Source organism: Elephas maximus, chromosome 16 (assembly GCF_024166365.1).
Source record: "Elephas maximus indicus isolate mEleMax1 chromosome 16, mEleMax1 primary haplotype, whole genome shotgun sequence".
Lineage (NCBI taxonomy): Eukaryota > Metazoa > Chordata > Mammalia > Proboscidea > Elephantidae > Elephas > Elephas maximus.
Window position 1 is genome coordinate 14,790,318 of NC_064834.1, and position 14,168 is coordinate 14,804,485.

General features: G+C 37.9%; 1 protein-coding gene across 1 annotated transcript in view; it reads right to left on the bottom strand.

The window, feature by feature from the left end:
• Positions 1-14,168, bottom strand: part of MCU (mitochondrial calcium uniporter) — a 237,261-nt gene that overhangs the window by 175,261 nt on the left and 47,832 nt on the right. The window lies entirely within an intron of this gene.

Genomic DNA, 14,168 nt, shown 5'->3' on the forward strand with positions numbered 1-14,168 from the left:
TATCTAGGATCCACAGTCAAGAGAGGAGGAAATGAATCACAGAAATTAGTTAGGATCTTTCTGTTTGGTTATCTGATCAGCCAAACCTGGGGCCAAAGGTAAATCTAAGAGTGAAGACTGCTCTGCCAAAGCCCAAACAACTTTCACTGTTATCAGCCAGAGAACTACAGAAAGGAATAAAGGCAAACATGAAGTAAAGCAGTTTTCCAAAGACATAAAAACTCACATATTCAACCTGTATATGTACACACACACCTCTCAATGAATACAAGGGATGTAAAACATTAAAAATGTTTACATTAACTTATTATTATTATTTTTAATTTTAAATTAAAACTGATTAGTACTGGTTTATAAAATGAGTAATTCATTTTACAACTTTCTTTACTTTTTCTAATTGAGCAATATATACTCATTGTAAAACCTAAAATTAAATAAGTACAGAAAAACATAACATGGAAAGTGACAGTCCCCTGCAATCCCCTCCCCCAGAGACAACCTTTATTATCAGTTCAAATCTCACTATTTTGAAGGTTCTATAATTACAAAATCTCAAGGTTCAGGACCCAGAGAAGCATTATGTATAATTCAGCACCTTCTCCGTCCCTCCCCACCTTCTCAAACAGTGATGCCAAAATACTCTTTACAGCAGCCCTGCCAAGTGCTCATCCAGCCTCTGCTTGAACAAATTCTGTGCCATGGACCTGACTACCTCCCGAGGCAGTTCACTCCATCTGACAACAGCTTGTATTCTAACACTAGCTATTACCTTCCCTCCAGATCATCCTGGCTTGTCTCTTGAATACGTCCCAGTTTGAAAATGTGCCCCTTTAAAAAATGGTACCCAGAAATGAACACAACACTCTAGGACAATCACAGTCCTCATCCTGGACACTATGTTTCTGTTAATAAGGCCCAAATCACACTGTGGACTCATGTGGAACACAACGGCAACTGAAGCCCCACAGGTGTTTTTCACTTACCTCTGGCTAAATCACATCACACCTATGCTATATACACACTTATTTTTTTAATCATATGTGGCCTTTTATTCTTATCTGTATTTAACATCATCTTGATAAATTCAGTCTATCCTTTCAGCCTGATAACTATTTCCAGTCTCTATTTTGGAAAACCAACACATTAGTTACCCAACTTATTATTATTGCTAGCTTCAGGTCATATATGTCATCAATATTTCATGAATGTTATTAATAAAAATGTCGAACATAGGAATACTACTCAGCAATAAAAAGGAACAAATTATTGATAAGGCAACAACTTGGATGAATCTCAAGAGACTAATGCTGAGAGAAAAAAGTCAATCCTAATGAGTTATATACAGTAGGGGTGATTTTATACAACAGTATTGAAATGAAAAATCTACAGAATTGGAGAACAGATTAGTGGTTGCTAGGTGGTACTGAAATGGGGAGAAGGAGGAAGCTGTGGTTATAAAACAACAACATGAAGGACGCTGTGGTGAGGGAACTGTTCTCTCTCTTGACCATGGTGATGAAGACCCAAACCTACACATCTGCTAAAATTGCACATAACTAAACACGCGCATGTCCAAGTAAAACTGAGGACATCTGAGTAAGACTGGTGGCCTGTGTCAGCGTCAATATCCCGATGGTGACACTGTACAACAGTTCTGCAGAATATTACCATTTGGGAGAACTAGGCAAAGAGTACATGGAACCTCTCTACATTATTTCTTGCAACTGCATGTGGTTTACAATTATCTCAAAATAAAACTTTTAATTAAAAAATAAATAACTTTTAAAAATACTGAACAGAAAATGGCAAAGTGCAGTTGCTATCACTGCTACTGTTTTTGCACAATCTACTATTATTATCGTGACTACCACTTTTTTTACCACTAGACCTTTCCGCCATTAGCTATCTGTGCCCTTTTTATTAGAATTCTTGGGGTATTCAACCAATTTTAAATCCATTTATTTATAAAAGTATACAGTTCTCATTTTTTCCACCTTGTTTATAAGGAAGTTATCATAGACTTAGTTCAATATTCAATGCTCTAAAAATTTTTAATTCTCAAAAATAACAGTAAATATTACTATGTTAAAAGCACAGTGTTGTCACAAAAAAATGAAACGAGCCACATGTATAATTTTAACTTTTCTCGTAACCACATTTAAAAAGGTAAAAAGAAACAGGTAAAATTGATTTTAACAATATACTTTGTTTAATACAATATATCCAGGGTACTATCATTTCAACATGTAAAAAAAAAAAAAAAAAGGAATATAAAAAATTATTAATGAAATATTTTACCTTTTTTTGTACTCTTTCCAATGTGCACTTACAAAATATCTCAATTCAAACTAGGCACACTTCAAGTGCTCAGCAGTTTACAGCTACCCCACTAGGTAGTGTAGCTACAGCACCAATGCTCAATTACTAGTTTCATGTCCCTATTCAGAAAGAAAATAAGGGTATTCTCCAACTATTATTTTTTCCTTAGAAACACAATCTATTTTTAACAATCCATTCTAGAATCCTATATTACTAGTCTCTCTTTGGTCTGCATATCTACTTTCTTCTCTTTTTCAGAAGACTCATTTCAGTTTTCCAGTGTTTCTCTCATTTTCTAAGATTTCTCAAAGACCACAGACAATTTCACATGCGAGTTTTTATTGCTATGGAGTTTTTGTTTTTTGTTTTCCTGTCTATGTGCCCATATAACTTATCACTATCCCCAGACTTGGACCGCCCTTTATTAGTGTTGTGCCCATTCTTCAAGTCAAAAGAGAATACGAAGTGGGAACTATGATTTCATTACCACCCGTTTTACTATCAATTGACTCTAAGTAGCAAGCCTATCCTTACATATTCCTATTACTCCATTTTTTAAAAACATTTTTGTTGCCTCAGTAATCTTTAGAAACATCATCTCATCCTAAACGCTTTCTGATAATACTCTAAAGTCACTCTTCAATCTATATGTGTCCTCCCTGCACTGGTCTTTTGTAAATGTCCATTTTATATCGAGGTAAACCAAGGAGTTTTTTCTGTTGTTGTTGTTCATTTGTTTAATATATATCAGTCTCTGTAGAATCATTCTCCAGTTCTCTCTCATTAGGATAGTTTCTAATTAACATTATTGTTAACTTTTGAGGGATTTTTCTATCCTTCTTGAACCACATTCCCATTTAAAGCCTCAGTTTACAGACGCCTATTCTTTTCTGAGTTTTTTGAAATGTGACTCTTAAATACAGGCAGTCCCCAGGTGACGAACGAGATCTGTTCCCAACTGTGTTTTTAAGTCTTTATGTCGAATTTGTAGGTAAGGCAGAACAGGTGCATATGGTTCTTATTTAGATTTACTTTAGTGCAAGAAGGAAACCCTGGTGATGTAGTGGTTAAGGACTACAGCTGCTAACCAAAAGGTCGGCAGTTCGAATGCACCAGGTGCTCCTTGGAGCTCTATGGGGCAGTTCTACTCTGGCCTTTAGGGTCGGTGTTGAGTCAGAACTGATGGGACAGCAACAGGTTTTAGGGCAAGAAAAGGCTCCAAGCCTTTCCGACAATTTAAAAGCAAGTGAAGGGGGCTGTGATGAATTTATTGTGAGTAGGGGTCAGTTCAATCCTTAAGAAGTGCGGGCAAATTTACATAACATTAAAGGACAAGTATGAGTTTTCCATAACCCAGGGACTGTCTGTAATGTTCCAAATTTTCTTCAATAAACATATTTTACCATTATAACAAAAAGTTAATTATTTTAAAAAAAAAATGTAGGTCCACGTTTAATTTTTGTGAAATTACCAGCAAGTCTTATTGAGTAGATGCTCCAATTTGAGCTAAATTATCTAAATATCTCTCCAAAAATATATTTTAAAAAAATTTATAGCAGGCACCATCTACTGTATAACTATTACAGGACATGTGCTAACTAGTCTAGTCGCTTTTCATACACCGCCTCATTTTATCATTACAACAAACTTAAAGGATATATTTTTATTCATCACTTTTTATATGTGAGAAAATTGAAATTTAGAGAGATTAAAGGCAGCTTGTCCAAGGTCATCCAAGGAGGAGACAGTAGAGTTAGGATCTGAAACTGAGTCTGGCACGAAAGCCTATGTTCTTTCCAATCTTCTCTACCTTTTTTTTTTCCTTATTAAGCCCACTAAATGTAGGAAAAAATTCCATAGGGCAATTCTGGCCTCATGGATTCTCTCGTCCGTGATTTAATCAACCTAAGAATGTATTTACTATCCTTCGTTTGCTACTACAAATGATGACACATATGACAGCTATGGAAAACGTTCTCGTGATCTAGTTAAAGCAGTTATGAATCTGTATCCAAATTCCTGATGAGGGAGGGTAAAACAAATATTTAAACAAATGTATATATGAAACCTTGCAAGACTATGTATGGGGTGTTTTTTATATTGCAAGAAAGGGAGAGGTGTTTAAGGAGCATGACAGAAACCAAAAGCAGTTGTCTGACACATTCAGTGGCCCTGATTTCACTGCTCCATCACAACCCCAGAGGAATTCTAGAGATTTAATTCAGTTCACCAGATTCCATCGTGTTTGATCTACATTAGCAGTGTGTTATAATTTCTTCCATTTACTTAAAAAATATGCACTAAATTTCTTGGTCACCAGCAAAAAACTGTATTACACTGAAAAGGACACATGACTACCTTCTTTGGAAAAAGATACTCTAAATTATCAGTTTAGATAAATAAATGGATGATAGATTCGTAACAAATAACCTGTTGCCATCGAGTCAATTCCAACTCATAGCGACCCTATAGGACAGGGCAGAACTGCCCAATAGGATTTCCAAGGCTAAAATACAGAAGCAGATTGCCACATCTTTCTCCCTTTGAGCGACTGGCGGGTTCAAACCACCAGCCTTCTGGTTAGCAGCCAAGCACTTAACCACTGCACCACCAGGGCTCCTACTGACAAGAATACCTAGAGTAAAAGACTCTAAATCTGAACCAATGAATTAATTTTTATTTTCTTACAGGCTTGTTATCTGAACATCCTTAATTATTTCTTTTGGCCATTAAAAAAGAGGGAGGCAAATGAATTTTTCCTTTGAATATACTGCAGAGAAATTATTACAACCAAACATACTAGGAAATGAAAATCATTGCTCTTTTTTTTTTTAGCCCAGAAACAAAAGAATCTCACAGAAAAGATGAAAAGAAAGTTTTAGAGACAGAGTAAGCTTCAAATCTATTAAGTGAAAATAAAAAGCGAATACTGGATGTCTAAAACCCAAAAAAAAGGAAAAAAAAAAAAAAACCTGTTGTTGTTGAGTTGATTCCAACTCATAGCAACCCCACAGAACAGAGCATACCTGCCCCATAGGGTTTCCAAGGAACAGCTGATGTATTTGAACTGCCAACCTTTTGGTTAGCAGCTGTAGCTCTTAACCACTGCACCATCAGGGCTAACGGAGCCCTTAAAATGAGATTTTTTAATGTAAAATACTCACATATTTACAAAATGAATACAAACATTCACTTTATTCACATTCCACAAATATAAATATTACATTCCAATAAACCTATTTTTTTTTTTTATTCTATATGAGGCTTCAGGCAACTCAATCCCAATTCCACTTCCTGGATGTGAAAAGGGGGTCAGTACAATTTTCATCTAGATTCTAAAAATAGAAAATAATATAAACCCTCAGCAATTATTCCAAAACCTCCACCCAAGCAGAGGAAAACAAACTCAAAGTGTTTTAAACAGTATAGAACTGTATTAACTCTGGAGAACTCAAGGTAGAAGTGGGCTTTAAAGCTTGTCAATCCAGCAGTTCAACCATGTAACGCCCTAAACTGCGCCCATCTTTAAATTCATTGGCTGGTTCTTCTTGTGGTTTTAAGGTGGCAGCCCGTCGCAGTTGATGTTACAGGCTTCCCTGTGTTCATATTTGATCTAAGAGTGGCACTGGAAAAATCCAAATGATATAAACACAAGAAAATGAGGTTTTGTCTTTTCATTTGAAACCATGTTAAAACTTTCTGCATGTTTAAGACAAAGAGGTCATGTTCAGAGGCTGTTCACATAGATGCATTCTCTTCAAAGTACCTACAAGGTATGACCATCAGATATTATTAGAAATGACAAGTAGAAGATTAAGTGTAAAAAGAAGGTAGAATGTTAGTTCTTAACCAAGGACGATTTTGCACTACCATCCCACCAGAGGACATATGGCAATATCTGCAGACATTTTTGGTTGTCACAACTGGGGGAAGGGGTGCTACTGGCACCTAGTGGGTACAGTTCAGAGATGCTACATAACATCCTACAATGCACAGGACAGCCCCACAACAAAGGATCCTCTGGTCAAAAATATCAGGAGTACAAAGATGCAGAAACCGTAGGTTAGAAATATGCCACCTACGATCCTGTTACTCCATCTAAAGTCCAAACATCTCTCTACAGTATGAGAGTAGTAGATACATCTACACTGTGTGTTCCAGTTTCAGGAGCTGGGTTTCACAAACGGAAAAGAGAATAAGAAACAGTCCACTTTACTCAGAGTAGTCACTGCTCTGCATTCCAGAGGCAAATTTATCTTACTTATTTGTGGTAAACAAGTAATAGAAGCCTTTTAAAAAGGGAGCCTAAAAAGCAGGTTTTTTGCTGTTGTTGTTGTTGTTTTTAAGCACTTCACTATACAGTGCATTTCTTTAATAGGAATCAGTGTAGATTTAGGGTTGAACTCTTTTGCTGAAGCAGTCGTGACAGCTAGTGCAGTACTAGTAACTGCAACCACAAGGTGTTGTTCCTACACCTCAAACACAGGTCAACAACAAGGTAAGAATAGAGAAGCAATTTCTTTCAAGCCCACCAGGATGAGACACTGGAATAAAAACGAAAGTCTTCTTCCCTCTACTCACTGAACATACAGCTGTTCTAGTATCTCCTATCTTTCCTAGACTCCTCACACAGTTCTCCTCCTGAACAGCATACAAATAATTTTAGTCATTCCATGATATCCAGCAGCTCTTGAGGTTTAATAACACAGAAATATTTTTCTTTTCTCCACACCCACGTGTGTCGGTCAGTTTGTTGTAATGTGGAGGCTTAGGTGTTGCTCTGATGCTGGAAGCTATGCCACTGGTATTCAGATACCAGCAGGGTAACCCATGGCAGAAAGGTTTCAGCTGAGCTTCCAGATTAAGACAAGACTAGGAAGAACGACCCGGCAGTCTACTTCTGAAAAGATTTAGCCAGTGAAAACCTTATGAATAGCAGAAGAGTGTTTGATATAGTGCCGGAAGATGAGCCCCCCAGGCTGGAAGGCACTCAAAAAACAACTGGGGAAGAGCTGCCTCCTCAAAGTAGAGTCGACCTTAATGACGTGAATGGAGTCAAGCTTTTGGGACCTTTGTTTGCTGATGCCGCACGACTTAAAATGAGAAGAAACAGCTGCGAACACCCATTAATAATTGGAGCATGAATGTACAAACTATGAATCTAGGAAAATCGGAAGTCATCAAAAATGACACGGAACACATAAACATCGATGTCCTATGCATTGGTGAGCTGAAATAGACTGGGATTGACCATTTTGAATCTGACAATCATATGGTCTACTATGCCAGGAATGACAACTTGAAGAGGAATGGCGTTGCATTCATCAGAAAGAACATCTCAAGATCTATCCTGAAGTACAACTCTGTAACTGATAGGATAATATACATACAACTACAAGGAAGACCAGTTAATACAACTATTATTCAAACTGACATACCAACCAGTAAGGCTGAAGATGAAGAAACTGAAGCTTTTTACCAACCTCTATAGTCTGAAATTAATCGAACATACAATTGGAATGCAAAAGTTGGAAACAAAGAAGGATCTGTAGTTGAAAAATATAGCTTTGATGATAGAAACGATGCAAGAGATCGCATGATAAAATCTTGTAAGACCAAAGACGTCTTTGTTGCAAATACCTTTTTTCACCAACATAAATGGCAACTATACATGTAGACCTCACCTGGAAGTCACAGGAATCAAATCAACTACATCTGTGAAAGAGATGATGGAAAAGCTGGATATCAGCAGTCAGAACAAGGCCAGGGGCCAACTGTGGAACAGATCATCAATTGCTCATATGCAAGTTCAAGTTGAAACTGAAGAAAATTAGATTTGACACCTTGAACACTAATGACTAAAGACCAGACAAGATGTGGAATGACATCGAGAACATCATACATGAAGAAAGAGGTCATTAAAAAGACAGGAAAGAAAAGTCCAAAATGGATGTCAGTAGAGGCTCTGAAACCTGTTCTTGAACATCAAGTAGCTAAAGCCAAAGGAAGAAATGATAACGTAAAAGAGTTGAACAGAAGACTTTGATTCAAAGAGCGTCTCAAGAAGACAAAGTACTATAATGAAATGCGCAAAGACCTGGAGATGGAAAACCAAAAAGTAAGGAAATGCTCTGCATTTCTCGAGCTGAAAGAACTCAAGAAAAAAATTCAGGCTTTAAGTTGCAATACTGAAAGAGTCTAGGGGAAAATATTAAACGACTCAGGAAGCATCAAAAGATGATGGAAGGAATACAAAGAGTCACTATACCAGAGAGAATCAGTTGACGTTCAACCATTTCAGGAGTTACCACATGAGAAGGAACCAGTAGTACTAAGGAAGACGTATAAGCTGTACTGAAGGCACTGGTGAAAAACAAGGCTCCAGGAATTGATGGAATACCAATTGAGATGTTTCAACAAATAGATGCAGCGCTGGAAGTAATCACTTGTCTACGCCAAGAAATTTCAAAGATGGCTGCCTGGCAAACCGACTGGAAGAGATCTATTTATGCCTATTCCCAAGAAAGGTGATCTCACCAAATGCAGAAATTATCGAACAATATCATTAATATCAGATGCAAGTAAAACATCACTAAAGATCATTCGCAAGCGGCTGCAGCAGTATATTGACAGGGAACTGCCAGAAATTCAGGCCAGATTCAGAATAGGATGTGGAACCAGGGATATCATTGCTGATGTCAGAAGGATCCTGGCTGAAAGCAGAGAACACCAGAAGGATGTTTTCCTGTGATTTATTAATTACACAAAGGCATTCAACTATGTGGATCATAACAATTTATGGGTAACATTGCAAAGAATGTGAATTCCAGAACACTTAATCGTGCTCATGAGGAACCTGTACATAGACCAAGAGGCAGTCGTTCAAACAGAACAAGTGGACACTGCGTGGTTTAAAGTCAGAAAAGGTGTGTGTCAGGGTTATATCCTTTCACCATACCTATTCAATCTGTATGCTGAGCAAATAATCCAAGAAGTTGGACTATATGAAGAAGAACGGGGCATCAGGATTGGAGGGAGACTCATTAACAACCTGCGTTATGCAGATGACACAAGCTTGCTTGCTGAATGTGAAGAGAACTTGAAGCACTTACTGATGAAGATCAAAGACCACAGCCTTCAGTATGGGTTACACCTTAACATAAAGAAAACAAAAATTCTCACAACTAGACCAATGAGCAACATCATGTAAAGTGGGGAAATGAAGTTGTCAAAGATTTCATTTTACTTGGATCCACAATCAACACCCGTGGGTGCAGCAGTCAAGAAATCAAAAGACTCACTGCATTGGGCAGATCTGCTGCAGAAGACCTTAAAGTGTTGAAAAGCAAAGATGTCACCTTGAAGAGTAAGGTGCACCTGACTCAAGTCATGGTGTTTTCAATGGCCTCCTATGCATGTGAAAGCTAGATGATGAATAAAGAAGACCAAAAAAGAATTGACGTCTTTGAATTTTGGTGTTGGAGAAGAATATTGAATATACCATGGACTGCCAAAGAATGAGCAATCTGTCCTGGAAGAAGTATAACCAGAATGCTCCTTAGAAGCAAGGATGGCGAGACTACGTCTCACATACTTTGGACATGTTTTCAGGAGGGATCAGACCCTGGGGAAGGACATCATACTTCGTAAAGTAGAGGGTCAGCAAAAAAGAGGAAGACCCTCAGTGAGATGCATTAACACAGTGATTGCAGCAATAGGCATTTAAAGATAGCAACAATTGTGAGGACGGCGCAGGAACGGGCAGTGTTTTGTTCTGTTGTACATAAGGTCGCTATGAATTGAAACCAACTCAATGGCACCTGAAAACGACAACACTCAATAGTGATAGAAACAACACCGGAAATTGCAGGACAGAATTTTGCAAGACCAACGACATATTCATTGGAAATACCTTTTTTCAACAACATAAAACAATGGCTATACACGTGAACCTTGCTAGATGGAATACACAGGAATCAAATCAATTACATCTATGAAAAAAGATGATGGAAAAGCTCAATATCATCCTTAGAACAAGGCGAGGGGTCAAATGCAGAACAGGCCATCAACTGCTCATATGGAAGTTTCAATTTGAAGCTGAAGAAAATTAAAACAAGTCCATAAGAGCCAAAGTGTGACCTTGAGTACACCCCACCAGAATTTAGAGACCATCTCAAGAATAGATTTGACACGCTGAACACTAATGACTGAAGACCAGACGAGTTGTGGAATGACATCAAGGACATCATACATGAAGAAAACAAAAGGTTATTTAAAGGACAGGAAAGAAAGAAAAGAGCAAAATGGATGTCAGAAGGGAGTCTGAAACTTGCCATTGAATGTAGAGTAGCAAAAGCAAATGAAAGAAATGATGAAGTAAAACAGCTGAACAGAAGATTTCAAAAAGTGGCTCAAGAAGACAAAGTATTATAATACAATGTGCAAAGACTCGGAGTTAAAAAACCAAAAGGGATGAACACTCTCAGCATTTCTCAAGCTGAAAGAACTAAAGAAAAAACTCAAGTCTCAAGTTGCAATTTTGAAGAATTCTATGGGCAAAATATTGAACAACGCAGGAAGCATCAAAAGAACATAGAAAGAATACACAGAGTCACTGTACCAAAAAGAATAGGTCAATGTTCATCCATCTCAGGAGGTAGCATATGATCAAGAACTGACAGCAGTGAAGAAGTCCAAGCTGTACTGAAGGAACTGGTGGAAAACAAGGCTCTAGGAATTGATGGAACACCAATTGAGATGTTTCAACAAACAGATGCAATGTTTGAAGCGCTCACTCATCTATGCCAAGAAATTTGGAAGACCGCAACCTGGCCAGCTGACTGGAAGAGATCCATATTTGTGACCATTCCAAAGAAAGATGATTCAACAGCACACAGAAATTATTGTACGATATCATTAATATCACACACAAGTAAAATTTTGCTGGAGATAATCCAAAAACGGTTGCAGCAGTACATCAACAAAAAACTGCCAGAAATTCAAGCCGGATTCAGAAGACGTGGAACTGGGAATATTATTGCAGATGTCAGATGGATTTTGGCTGAAAGCAGAGAATACCAGAAAGATGTTTACCTGTGTTGTACTGACTATGCAAAGGCATCCGACTGCATGAATCATAATAACTTATGGGTAACATTGAGAAGAATGTTAATTGTGCTCATGCAGAACCTGCACATATACCAAGAGGCAGTTGTTTGAACAGAACAAGAGCATACTGCATGGCTTAAAATCAGGAAAGGTGTGCATCAAGGTTGTATCTTTCACCATGCTGAGCAAATAATCCGAGAAGCTGGACTATATGAAGGAGAAGTGGCATAATGATTAGGGGAAGACTCATTAACAACCTGTGATATGCAGATGACACAATCTTGATTGCTGAAAGCAAAGAGGACTTGATTCAGTATGGATTACACTTCAACATAAAGAAAACAAAAATCCTCACAACTAGACCAATAAGCAACATCATGATGAATGGAGAAAAGATTGACGTTGTCAAGGGTTTCATCTTATTTAACTCCACAATCAACACCCATGGAAGCCTCAGTCAAGAAATCAAACGACATCATGGAAGCTCCATAGACACATCCAAACTCCATGAGAGATCAAATTACTGGGCTGAGGGCTGTGGAGACCATAGTCTAGGCAAACATCTAGCTCAAATGGCATAACATGGTTTATAAAGAAAATGTTCTACATTCTACTTTGGTGAGTAGTGTCTGGGGCCTTAAAAGCTCATGAGTAGCCATCTAAGACACTCCACTCATCTCACCCCATCTGGAGCAAGGCAGTATGAAGAAAACCAAAGATACAAGCGAATGATTAGTCCAAATGACTAACGGACTACAAGTACTACAGCCTCCACCAGACTGAGTCCAGTACAAGTAGATGGTGCCTGGATACCACCACCAACTGCTCTGACAGGGATCAAAACACAGGGTCCTGGGCAGAGCTACAGAAAAATGTAGAACAAAATTCTAAGTCACAAAAAAAAAAAAGACCACGCTTACTGGTCTGACAGAAAAACCCGAGAGTATGACCCCTAGACTTCCTTTCAACATAGCACTGAAGTCACTCCTGAGGTTCACCCTTCAGCCAAAGATTAGACGGGCCCATAAAACAAAACAAGACTAAATGGGCACAATAGCCCAAGGGCAAGGACAAGAAGGCAGGAGGGGACAGGAAAGCTGGTAATGGGGAACCCAAGATCGAGAAGGGGTGAGTGTTGATGTGTCATGGGGTTGGCAACCAATGTCACAAAACAATACACGTGTTGTTTAATGAGAAACTAGTTTGCTCTGTAAACCTTCATCTAAAGTACAATTTTAAAAAAGGGGGAAAATAATAAAAAAAAGAATTAATATATATCTTACTAAAGGTAACATTCCTGTCACTTATCTTCACATCTATTTCCAGGACATCATGCTTAATGATTTCATATAGATGGTAATTTTTAAAAAGAGTAAAGTGGAAATTCTGAGTTCAAGCAGTAAGTTTGTATAAAACACCTATTTTATATGCAATCTTTTACTATGTACTGTGTTGGGCTTTCTAAAGCAGTATATAGCTCTTGTCCTATGGCATTTACAATCTTCTAAAGGAATAAAGCATAGACAAACCAGTAGAGTCAATGAATAGAAAGAAAAACAGAGTTATGGCCTTAAGAATGTCACTTCACCTCTCTGGGCCTTAGTTTTTTCATTTGTATAATAAAAGGGTAGGGCTAAATGATCATCTCTAAGGTCTTTACTGCTAATACAGATATATAATTGGAGCCTGGTGGCACAGTCGTTAAAAGCTTGGCTGCTAATCAAAAGGTCAGCAGTTTGAATCCACCAGCCGCTCCTTGGAAACCTTACAGGGCAGGTCTACTCTGTCCTAGAGGGTCGCTAGGAGTAGGAATCAACGCAACGGCAATGGGTTTGGTTTGGTTTTGGTTTTTGAAAAAAACTGCAAACATCACTGCTGTAAGAGTTAAGAGCTACTAAGGATTTGTTTGGGCTGGAGAAGGGTCAGGAAGGCGATGACACTCAAGTGGAATATTGAAAAGATGGATTATAATTAGGAATGTAGAAAGGGAGAGATGGGCCTTCCAAAGGATGATAGCAAATGTATGGTGCTGGGAATAAATGTGACAAGCACAGAGGAATACAGGGATTAAGGAAAAGTGTGCTGTGCTTGGTAGGAAGTATCATTAGATACGAAAGACGAGCAAGATTATGAATGGCTCTGAATGCTAGGTTTGGGGAATGTTGTACTTGATGATGTGTTTCAAGAACATTAATCTTCAATGAGCATTTTCATCCATTCTTTATTCTACATGGTATCTGCTGTGTAAAACTACAACAGCTACCCACACATTTTCTACAGCATTCCGTCTCTGAAAACTGGTGCTCTATATTTATCTGTTCCAGCTGAGAGACTACTATAGAAAGAGATCCTTATAATTAATTCTCTTGCAACCAAGCAAATACCCAATTTTAAGATAAAAATCTACTTCCAAAAGTGCCTTTGTTTTCCAACCCCATCCCCAAAGTCAGACTGTAAAATACACCCTCTAGTCTGTTGGAATATTACATTGGTTACCAGGTCCATAAACTGGAGCTTTGAGGAAAGAATTTTGTTTTATTTTGTATTAAAGAACACAGTCACGCAGAACACAGAAAGACAATCAATTTTATAGATAGAAATCTTTAGACAGTGTTTTAAGAACACAGCAAATCCTAAACTAACAACTATAAAAAGGTTACATGATTACATTTTATGGTCTTTACATGAATCAGAAGGACCCTTAGAAAGACTCTCACATGTTGTTGGTTTTAGAAAGCAAT